The 10,923-nt window shown below is 51.1% G+C and overlaps 1 protein-coding gene across 3 annotated transcripts in view; it reads left to right on the top strand.

Annotated features, from left to right (window-relative positions):
• Nucleotides 1-10,923, top strand: part of SLC22A23 (solute carrier family 22 member 23) — a 128,871-nt gene that overhangs the window by 77,313 nt on the left and 40,635 nt on the right. The gene's annotated exons all lie outside the window — the stretch shown is intronic.

Genomic DNA, 10,923 nt, shown 5'->3' with positions numbered 1-10,923 from the left:
GCCGTGTGTCCTGACCCAAAACAGCCCCACCAGGTCCCAGGACTCCCGGCTGGGTCTTGGAAGCCGGGCTCCGTTCGTCCTGGTGTGGGCAGAGTTCCTAGTGGGAGGACTGGGAGCAGCAAAGGAATTGTCTCGTAGGCCAAGGGGGCAGGAGGTTTAGAGGGTGAGGGGCGGACCCTGCCCGCGCTGGAGCAGGAGTGATGAGATGGGGTGGACAGGTCTAAAAGGGTCTGTAGGGAGGGTGCTTGCCGGACCCTCGGACTGAGCCCAGGTAGGGGACCCTCAACCTGGGGGAGGGAGGGGGGCAAAATTAACAGGCTTAAGAAGTCAGTGGGATGGCTGACTTGTGGGGGGGGGGCGTGGTGAGTTTAGGTCCAGATGTTCAGTAGCAGGTTCTAGACGCAGCAGAACCTGTCCGGCAGGGGAGCAGAGCTTAGTGGGACGGCAGTGCTGGCAGGTCAGGCTGGGTCATTCACGTGCCGGAGGGGAGCCCTGCCCCCCAGCGGACAGGAGCCCGTCTCCGGCCCTGAGAAGCTGGAGTGGGAAGAGGTTGCCGTGGTGCCAGGCTGAACCACTCGTCAGCTGCAGGTGGGACACCGTCAGTGCTGAAGGGGAAGGCAGCTTTAGTCCCCGGTTCCGGGGGCAGAGCTGTTTGTGCACAGCAGGAGAAACGTACCCCGGCCCGGGCTCACGCCACCTCCTCCCTGTACACACACGAGCCCGCGTCGTGTCCTGCAAAGGGCACCGTGGTTTTAGAAATGCAGGCCAAGTGTACTTTCTTTATAACGTAAACATGAGTGATGTCCCTCTGAGAACCGTTTCCGTGGCGTGGATGAGCTGGACTGTACGAAACACAAACCCTCGTCTTTGCGTTTGAATCTCTGTAGCCCTGGACAGCGCTGTGTGCAGAACGGGTGCCTGGGGTCCCCAGGATTGGAGAGGAGGAGCCTGAAGAAGGCAGATGTGATGTCCTCTGCTTCGGGACAGAGGCTCATATTTATCACAGGCTTAGCAGTGGACCTTTTGTCCAGTATTGGACGATAATGAGCCATTTTGTTTGTAGAAAGGAAGCTTGCTCGGTGAGAGGTCTGCCTGTTTCCTGACATTAAAACTTACTGAACGATTTACCCAGGCTAGGGCGGTGGCCGCCTCCGCCCCCCCTGCCGGGCGGCCGGGGACACGGCGTTTCCCATGGGTTTGCTTCAAGCTGGGGAAGCACCTTTACTCTGGTTCCGAGGGCAGCAAGTGGAGAGTTGTAGGAACTTGTTTCTGCAGTTTGTAAGGACCGAAAGGTGCTGGTGAAGGAATCTGTGCCGGAAGATGGCTAATTTTAACGTGCTTGAGGTTTGAAATTGCTTCTTTCAAGACACCTCTCCAACTCTCCCTCTGGGAGAAGGGTCTTTATGCATCATTCTCTGCGTCCAAATGAGTTCCCTTTAACGTCCCGGGGACTCCAGGAAGCCTAGACCCCGTGCCATCTGGTCCCAGAGCCCTGGCTCTCCGCCGGAACCAACGCAGGTCTCCTTTGGGCTTTCAGTAGCGCGTTCACTGGGCTCATTAAAGGGGCCTCTTGGGGCTTTCACTGTACCTGATGTATTTTCTTATCCTCACTAAGAAGGAGGCGTATAGTAAACGTAAGGATTTGACGAAGCCAAGTGTTGGGAACACAGTGTTTCCTATTATTTCTTATACTTTTTCATTTTTTTTAGATTTTAAAACATTTTCTTACTCAATTTATTCTCATCAGTATTTTCTCAGTATACTTGAAAGATTTCATAATTTCAAAGTAATTTTTAAGTTCAGTTTTTTCCTCCTTTCTATTTACATAGTCTTGAGAATGCTGACAAGGTATCTTTGTTTTGACACTTCAACGTCAAATTCCAGATCAGTGCTGTCCAGCAGAACACGTGCAGTGTGGCTAGCACAGCTGAACAACTGAATTCTTCATTTCATTTAGCTTTCATTAATTTAAGTAAAATTTTAAAAGCCTTCAGTGGTTGCCATGTTGGACAGGTGCAATTCTGGAAGAAAAAAAACGTCGATGCCAGAATATTCCTCCAGGGCTATCAGAGGCAGGGCTGTATACTCTAATTTATGTTCCATTCCTTAGCAAAAAATCTTCTTTAAAAATATTAGGAATTATTGAATCAAGGATAATACCCACTGAAGGACATAATGTCCTGAATATTTACAGAACGTAGGTTCCTTCTTCTGCCATCTCGTACCTCCCACTGGTCCTTTTCCAAATAAAATAAAATGTTCTTCCGTCTGGTGTGTAAGGGCTGCTCTGTGGTCGGCACTCGTGTCAGACAGTGATTCGCTTTTCACGCGGCTTAACTACACCCTGGCCCCCAAGGTCATCAGTCAGTGTTGTTATGCTGGAAACATGGACAGTTCCAGAGCAACCCGGGACCCTTGGACGTTCGGCTGGTGGCTGAGTGTTTCATTATGTCTCAGCAAACGCCGGGGTGAGCCCTCGGTGATAAACCTGGCTTGTTAAGGGCTGGTCTTGTTAATGGTCGTGGTGATAAATTGTGAGTCTCACTGAAAAGACATGACTAATAGAAAGATAATCTCTCTAAGCGATGGGCTCCGTGTATGCATTTGGAGGGCAGGGTTGTTTGCTTGGTTCTTGAAAGACAAATCTGGTGTTTAAAACCAAAAGGTCTGAATCCAAGTTCTAGGTGCTGTGAATCACGTGACCTGAGGCCTCCTTGGGGCCACCCCGTAAGGTGGGAAGAACTCTTGTTTCCATGCTCAGAGCGTGGTCAGGAGGAAAGGCAGTGGCTGCGTTTGCTGGGGAAGAGGTCTGGAATCTGCGTCGGTGCATAAAGCTCATTTTAAGCTGAAGACATTTGAGAATTGGCAGATCCAGGAAGGGGCGTGCTCTGCACTCCCCTGACTAACAGCAGATCCTTCTGATGGAACTCAACTCCCATAAATCCCGCTTTACAGGAAATTTCCCCTTCCAGGGGGAGAGAGTGACTCCCGTCACCAGAGATGAGAAGCTGCCTGAACAGGCTTCACTAAAGCACACCTTACCTCCCAGGAGTGTCTTTCCTCTACAGATTTCGCCTTCATTGCTCACCATTTGTTGTCCCTTGAAATCCTGGCTCCTTCCCTGCGTCAGGATGGTGCATAAGCCCCAATTCTAACTCCTCCTTTGAACTACTTTCTTTGTGAGCCCCACATCCACACATCAGCCATGAGCTTTGTCTTTTCTCCTACAGATCTGTCTTTTGTCAGTTTAATTCACAGGCCCCAGTGAGTGAACCTAAAAGGGTAGAGGGCAAGGTTTTCCTCCCGACACTAACAGGTGGAAGTGGTGTTTGTCTGATGGTGGTTTGAGGCAGGCGCAAAATCCCAGCACCTTTGCTGACACTCGATGGCAAAGGTACATCAGACTCCCCTGGGCCCCCCATTAAACCCCGGCTTCTACCATGAAAGTGTCTGATTCTGTTGGTTTGCACATATGGTCCCAGGGGGTCTGGTGCAGAGGGTTAAGGAAGCCCCACTTTGAGAAGCACTGCTTTTAGGGACCTCTGCATGTAGGAAGACAAAGCGTGCGTGGGTGTGTTGGGGGGTGACCCCACATCGCCTCACTTTCCTGGTTTCTGGGGCTGTACGTCATTTTGAATTTCAGTTTCCGTATTTGGTTGCCTAAACGAATTGAGATTATTTTTTTTTTTTTACTAATTTTGCTTAATTAATTGTTAACCACACAATGACTTCTTGAAGGAGTTGAGTTACGTTAAGCGGATTCATATCCTTAAAATATCACGTGGTAATGGGTTTAATTTGAAATTCAGTGTCCTATCTTGAAACAAAATGGTGATTGAATGTAAGTTTCATGCAGACACACCTACCATTTAAACCCATATTATTAAGAAGACATTTTTTAAAAGACAAAAAAAAGAGAGATAAAGGAAAACCCGATTGCTCACCTGGAGGAATAACGTGGTAGTTTAGGTGTTACTAAACTCGGGATACCTTCTTACCTCTCCCAGACAGACTGCATCCTGGCCTGTTTCATCACTTGGACCCTAGAATTCGTTCAAGAAATGAGAAAAGTACACAGAGATTTAGGTTATATGATTTTTAAAAATCTATTAACTTTTCTTTCAAGGAATTTACATGATTTATTTTGCATAGAGCACGTCACTTGAATTTTGATTTTTCCCGAGCCAGGTGGAATCATTCCCCGTCTGCTTTATCCCCACGCTTGGCTCCTTGTCGCCCTCCCCCACAACACCGGCGGGGACGCTCGGTCATGCTGGATGACGAATGTGGGTTTGGTTTCTGCCCTTCGTCTCTTTCTCTTCTGTCAGCTTGGTCACAGGCAGCCCAGGGTGAATCGGACGTGCGGGCCGACCACTCCCCCAGCCTCTGGGGTGGCTGGAGTGACAGCCTTCACGCTGGAATGTCACCTGACACCAGAGAAGTGGTTACCAGTGACTGGAGCATCCCACCCAACGGGGAGTGACTTCTGTGTTTTATGTTCTGGACCAAAGAACGGGTGGGGCGGGGTGGGGGAGAACGAATGAAACAAACCTGCGTGGATGTTTCCATGAGGTCTGACGGTCGCCTCACTGAACGTGACCTGCAGGTGCGCCCTTGGACCTCACCTTGAAACAGCTTCTGGAACCATATAAAAAGGACGCCTTTGGAATAAAACCTTTTGAACCAAAAAATATATATATTATAGTTCAATGACAAGCTTTTCTGAACTTTAAAGCCCTTGTATCTGGCATGTCCCCTCTCAGCTCCACAGGAGGGAAGGTTTTGTGGGAACCCGTCCCCCGGTGCACCCGTGACTCAGGTCAGCCTCTCTAAGGCCTCGTGTGGGGTTTCTCTTTACATAAAGTGCTGTGTGTCCCGAACATGTTTCTTCAGCACTGAGAGCTCGCGGGAAAGCCACGTCACCCCGACCCCGCAGGAGGCCCTATTGAAGAGCATAAAACGGTCCAAAGGGGCATGTGCCGAGACGGCCTGTGTCCGGCGGGAGTGTGACGGGGCTCCGGGCCGGCCAGCGCGATGCCTGAAGAAGGGGCCTACTGCGAAGACACTGCTCCCTCAGATAGACTTACCTGGGACCTCTGTGCCTCCTCTGCTGCTTTTCCAGGAACAAGATGTGCCCTTCCAGGCGGATCTCACCAGCACCCACAGGGAGGTCTGTGGGGCCCCCGGTCCTCAGGGCCCCGGGTGGTCCTTCCCCCCCGCCGGGCCATCCACCTTCCGTGCGGCCTGCGCCCCCTCGCTCCTGCCCTTACTGTGTAGTTGCCCCATGCCTCCTCACAGGGGGCCTTGAGGATCGTTTCTCGCCTTTACACGGCGTATCATTTAGAAAGGCCTTTCGACTGTGGTGACAAGTCCGGTCACTTTGGAAGCTGTCATTCTCATGCAGAAAATCCCCAGCTTCCACAACGGCTATACACTTCCACAAGAGTCCGTTTGTTTCATGGTTACCTGGAGCTAAAGGGGCCTCTGTTGTAGTCGTGAGCCAGTCCCCGCAGCCCCCGGGCTGTTGGACCAGGTCCCTGAGTTGTGACTCGAACGCGCTCTTCCAGGTGCGGGGCAGATGTGCCAGGCCGCTGGCCTCCCGTCCCCGCCCCCCCAGCCCTCCGCAGCCCTCCCGAGGGACCTGGGTGCCATCCCAGCCCCAGGCGACACAGCTGTCCTTGAAGATGGAAGCTCCCACCGGCGGCAACCTGCCGCTCTTTCCGCAGCCTCCACCGGCTGTCTGTCTTGGTTGTCGTGTTTCTGTGGATGAGCTGATAGGTAGGGGGCTGCGGGCAGTGGGTTCTGAGGACACAGCCCCCTTTAACCTCACACATCTGCAGGAGACAGGCTCCGGGAATGTGTCCCTCCAGGTCATGAGCTGGAGGCCTGAGGCTCTGCCCCGGGAGCCGTGGGGCCAGGGCTCGGGGACCCGGGCGCCCCAGTGAGGGAACCAAACGCTCTGGGGCAAAGCTTGGTGGTCAGCATGTCCCCACCAAAGGCCTGTGCGCGGTGCCAGGCCATCACATCATGGTGAGGGGAAAGCAGTTTTTTCCAAATTGGGGCAGGAGTTTTAAAGGATGCGAAACCCCTGGGGGCAGAAGGCTGACTTGGGTTTTGTTCGGGGTGGGGGTGAGAGCCACACAGCTGTCCTGTCCCCAGCCTTCCGTCTGCTGCTCTGCTGCCGTGTCCTCTCCATCCCGCTCACCTGGCCCCTCCACCACGTACCTCAGGCTTCAATCTGGGGTCTCCTCTGTCGCGCTCCCCAGGGCTCCCAAACCCTCCCCCTGGAGACCCTTCCTGGGGTCTTTCTTGCTCCTTTTGCTCCACGTGGTTAATCTTTTTCTCTTTATTTTAATTGAAACATAGTTGATTTGCAATGTTGTGTTAGTCTCTAGTGTAGAGCATCGTGGTTCAGCTATATCTTTTTCATATTCTTTTTCACTATAGGTTATTACAAGATATTGAATATAGTTCCCTGTGCTGTACAGTAGGATCTTGTTCATTTTATATATAGTAGTTTGTATGTTAATCCCAAACTCCTAATTTATCCCTCCCCTCCTTTCCCCTGTGGTAACTGTTTGCAGCAACATGGATGCACCTGGAGATGATCATACTAAGTGAAGGGAGTTAGACAGAGAAAGACAAATGTCGTATGATATCACTTATATGTGGAATCTTGATAAAGAAAATGATACAGATGAACTTGTTTACAAAACAGAAAGAGCCTCCGTGTGGTTACTGTTGATGAAATAGCGACTCTGGGCCACAAGGAGCCAACCTTCTCAGACAAAAGAAAATCCAGAAGCCTGCACCTTCCTGTGCGACAGGGTTCATCTTAGTGCCACTGCTTCACAGGCTGCTCAGACTTCCCACTCTCCAACAGCATCGTTCTTGTCCGATAATTAAGACAAAAGTGATCGCCCAATTAGGAAGTGTCACCATTTTGAGGATGCAATTGGAGGGGAAGGAAAAACTTTTTTCTCTACCCTCTTAGGATTAGTGCCTGGGGCCTGTAAATTAAACTGACAAAAGACAGATTAACAGGATAAAAGGCATGCAGATTTTATTTGATGTTAATGTTTGAATATTTAAAATTTTAAGCACACTCAGGTCTCACAGAGAAGGAAGTGAAAACCCAAGGAAACACTGAAGCCTGAGCACTTCTGTGCAGTTTTAACAAAAGGTGATACATTTGTGGAGAAGTGACTGGACCAAGGAAAAGGGTTTGGAATTTTAGGGGCAGTAAATTCTGGAGAGGTGAATATATGGGGAAACTCGTGGAAGACAAGGGCTGCTTCAGGAAGGCAGGTTCCGTGGAGTCGTCTGGTCTCCTGTTCCTGGACCAGGAGAGGGACACAGGGCACCTCACAGAGGAAGTTGGGCGCTGCCTGTAGGCAGACAGCTTTTCTGGCCTTTTTCAGTTGCCTTCGGCTGAAAACCATCTTTCCACCAAAGTGGTATCTTCTGTCCCCTCCACAGCTTTGTAATCTTCTCCAGTATTACTTCTACAGAAGAGAAAACTCAGTAGCCCGGGGTCATGGAGGCAGAGCCAAGCCCCAGGCCCCACCGGCCATTGTGAGTAGGCGCGCCCCCTGGGGTCTGCAGCAGGAAGTACAGAGCCACCGCGAACCATTCTTACCAAAACGGTGCACCTGAGTCCAGCGGGAGCAGCAGGTCCAACTGAAGCTTGAGAGGTTAAAACAGCGAGTGAATGAGCAGGTTAGCAGCAGCTCGAGGAAGCAGGTATTCAGACAAAAGCAGAGCCTGTCTGGCTTTTTCAAGAGACAGAGAAAAGGGGAGAGATTTTCTAGATTGAAGGAGGCTTAGAGGCAAGCTTGTGGGTCTCACGTGGACCTGATTTTTTTTAAAAAAATACAACCATAAAGAGATTTTTTTAGGTACTTGAATAATTTGAACATAGATTGGCTGTTAAATAATATTAAGTCATTATTATTAATTCTGTTAGACGTGGTGATGGGCTTGTCTTGTAAGAAAATGTCCTTTTTGTCGAGAGATGTATTGGTATTTAGAAGTGAAACGACATGATTTCAAGAATTTGATTTAAAATATTACAGGGAGCACCTAGAATGAAAATGAATATGAAAAGGAATATATGTATGTATATGGATGACTGGAACATTATGCTGAACACCAGAAACGGACGCAGCAGTGTAAACCGACTAGAGCTCAATAAGAAAACATTACAGGAAACTGTAAAAGAGAAAAAAGAGGCAGAAGAACCAAGCGAAGCAAAATAGGGCTCGTTGCTGACGGTGCGCGTGGTCTGCGGAGGCTTGCCACCCTGTTCTCTCCTCTTTGTGAACGTGTGAACTTCCCAAAGAGAAGTTTTTTAAAAAATGCAGGTGCAAGAGAAGTGGGAAGGTAAGAAGAAAACAAGAAAAAAGGCAGAGCTTGTTTAGAAAGACTCGGCGGCTAATAATTCCTCCATCTTTAGGAAAACCCTGCCGGAGAGTGAACTGCACTGTTTATTACCCGATATTGCACAGCAATGACACCATGAACTCGTGTTGAGATATGTTCCGTTTACCATTAACCCAACCCCAAATTCCCAATTGCTTGTCAAGCTCATAAAATAACAACCAACCATTGGCCACGCTGGTGAAGAGCAGAAAGCTGGGTCATTGGCCCTGCCCTCCGACATCTGGGGAGCCGTGTGCTGCGTGGCAGGGCAGGCGTGGACGTGATGAGGGCTGTTCCGTGTGGCCACGCTCCTCTGAGCTTTCACATCTGAGCCTGTGCGGCCTCTCTTTGCTTGGATGCATAATCTGATCACACCAACGTGGTTGGTCAGTAAGTGTGGTTTGATCCCCAGAGTGGATGGTACCAAGGAAGGTGAGGACTGAGGATTGTCGCTTTGGAACTGGCAGCTGGAGACCTGGACGGTGATTCCTAAAGTGTGTTCTTGGCTCGAATGTCGGCCGCTCTCTCTGCTCAGCAGACCTGAAATGCAAGGATCCTACTGACTTGAGGCTATTCTGACATCTTAGGTCATTTCTGTCCTTGGATTTTTCTTCTCTTATTAAATACTGGGAGACTGAAAGTGGAGTTCTTTTAAATCCTCAAGTGCCTACTGCTGAATTCATCAGTCAGTTTTGAAACAGAAGAGATTCCTGGGCAGAAATATTAGTGGGCATTTAAATCCCTGTTCCTCATTCTGAGTAATTTTAAAGTTAGTTTTTCTAAAAAAAAAAAAAAAAAATAGGGTGATAGAAAGAACGTATTCCCTGGGAAGGGCAGTGACGAGACGGCCTACACAGGATAGCTGGGTTTTATGGCTGCTGTTTGCCCCAGTCTTTATCAGCATGTGACTCTGTGGACCACGGTGAGCGCCGTGTAAGACTGGCTTCTGCACATTTACCGACTGATCTCCCTGTGACTAACAGACTCCGTTGTAGAAATCTAAGTGGGACACAGGTAGAGTGGCCGACCTAGACAGAAAGGGTCTTTTACCAGGCTCTTCATGTGACAGATACCGGAGCCCCTGCTGCACGCCAGGCCCCGTCCCGGCTCTGAGGAAGCGCAGTGAGCAAAGCCGGGGACACCTGGCCTCCGGAGCTTGGGTCCGGAGGGGCACAGTCAGGGGTCCTGACCCACCGGGGGCTCCATCTGGAGACAGATCCTGCCTGCAGCCGAGGGTGGGGACGCACCCAGGGGGACGGGGACCTGGCTTCAGTTCCAACTTAGTTCCCTCCTTAGCTGTGTGATCTTGGACAAGGCACTCAATCACTCTGAGCTTCAGGGTCCCCTTGTGTAAAACGAGCATTGAAAACTACCTACATCATCGAGTTGTACAGATTAAGTGAGTTTAAGGCATGAAAAGTGCCCACCAACGTGTTGAGCCCTGGAGACCTCAGCTGGGAATTAACGTGGTTCTTCTGCATTTGAAATCGACCGTCTGTGTCTGTGTGTCTGGCAGACGCTGGCACATGATTTGCAGGAAATATTTAAGTTTGCACCTTTTTAATTTTCTTTTTCTCTAAATGGAGGTGGTTTTAACCGTTCTGTTAGGTGGGTCCTAAATTAAGAGGACAAGGAAGTTTTCCACACGGAGGGGAAGACTTGGAGCTGCTGTGGCATTAGCAGCCCTTCCTGGTCACGCCCTCCAGCGCTATTTGTGTCTCCGTGACTGGCAATTCCAGGCCCTCCTGCTATAATAAGGAATTCCACCGTCACGTGTCAGAGGTCTATTTTCTAGTGTTCCGGGGGCCGGCAGCCTTGGCCAGGGCTGTAATAAGCAGGTGGCAAGTCCCCATCAGGGCCGGCCTGGGAGCGGCAGGAAGCGGGGAGTTGCCGGGCAGGGGAGAGGCCGGCAGGTGCCAGGAGGCGTGGCCAGCAAGCACACCCCCCTCAACAGGCGGGGAGGGGTGAGAGGGACCTGGCCGCGCCAAGGGCTATAGGAGGGCATCTGGTGGCCCCAGGTGGCCTGGCCAGGGCCAGGCTGGAGAAGCCGGTGCTCAGGGGAGGCGGGTGGTGTTATTGTCCATCCTGCGGGACCTCCTTCCTTGGGTGGTTTCTCTGGTGGCTCCGAAGCTCCGTGGCTGATGACAGAGGAGGCCGGGGTCGGGGAGCGGGCTCGGCGTGGGAGGTCGTGAGGCTGGAAGGGTGGCCACAGGGATGTGTGCTCTTGCCTTGGGGCTGTGCAGGGGCCCGCAGGGCCGAGCCGCTCAGCAGTGCCCAGGGAGGGGCAGATCACAGGATGGACTGATGCAATTCTCGTTCCCCAGCTGTTCCAGAAGCGGGTTTAGTTCTGGTGCCAGAGTATAGTTTGGGGAGATGTCGTCCTTTCCGGAGCCTGTCTCCCTCCTCTGGCGAGTTGGGGCGCCTGTCCCATGTGGGGTGGTGACCCGGGCAGTGCCCAGGGAGCCTGCGGGGGCCGCTCTTCTGTGAAGCAGCGTGGAGAGT

This window comes from Camelus ferus, chromosome 20, assembly GCF_009834535.1.
Source record: "Camelus ferus isolate YT-003-E chromosome 20, BCGSAC_Cfer_1.0, whole genome shotgun sequence".
NCBI classification, from domain to species: domain Eukaryota; kingdom Metazoa; phylum Chordata; class Mammalia; order Artiodactyla; family Camelidae; genus Camelus; species Camelus ferus.
Note: the sequence above shows the minus strand (reverse complement) of the source record. Positions and strands in the feature narration are given on the sequence as shown.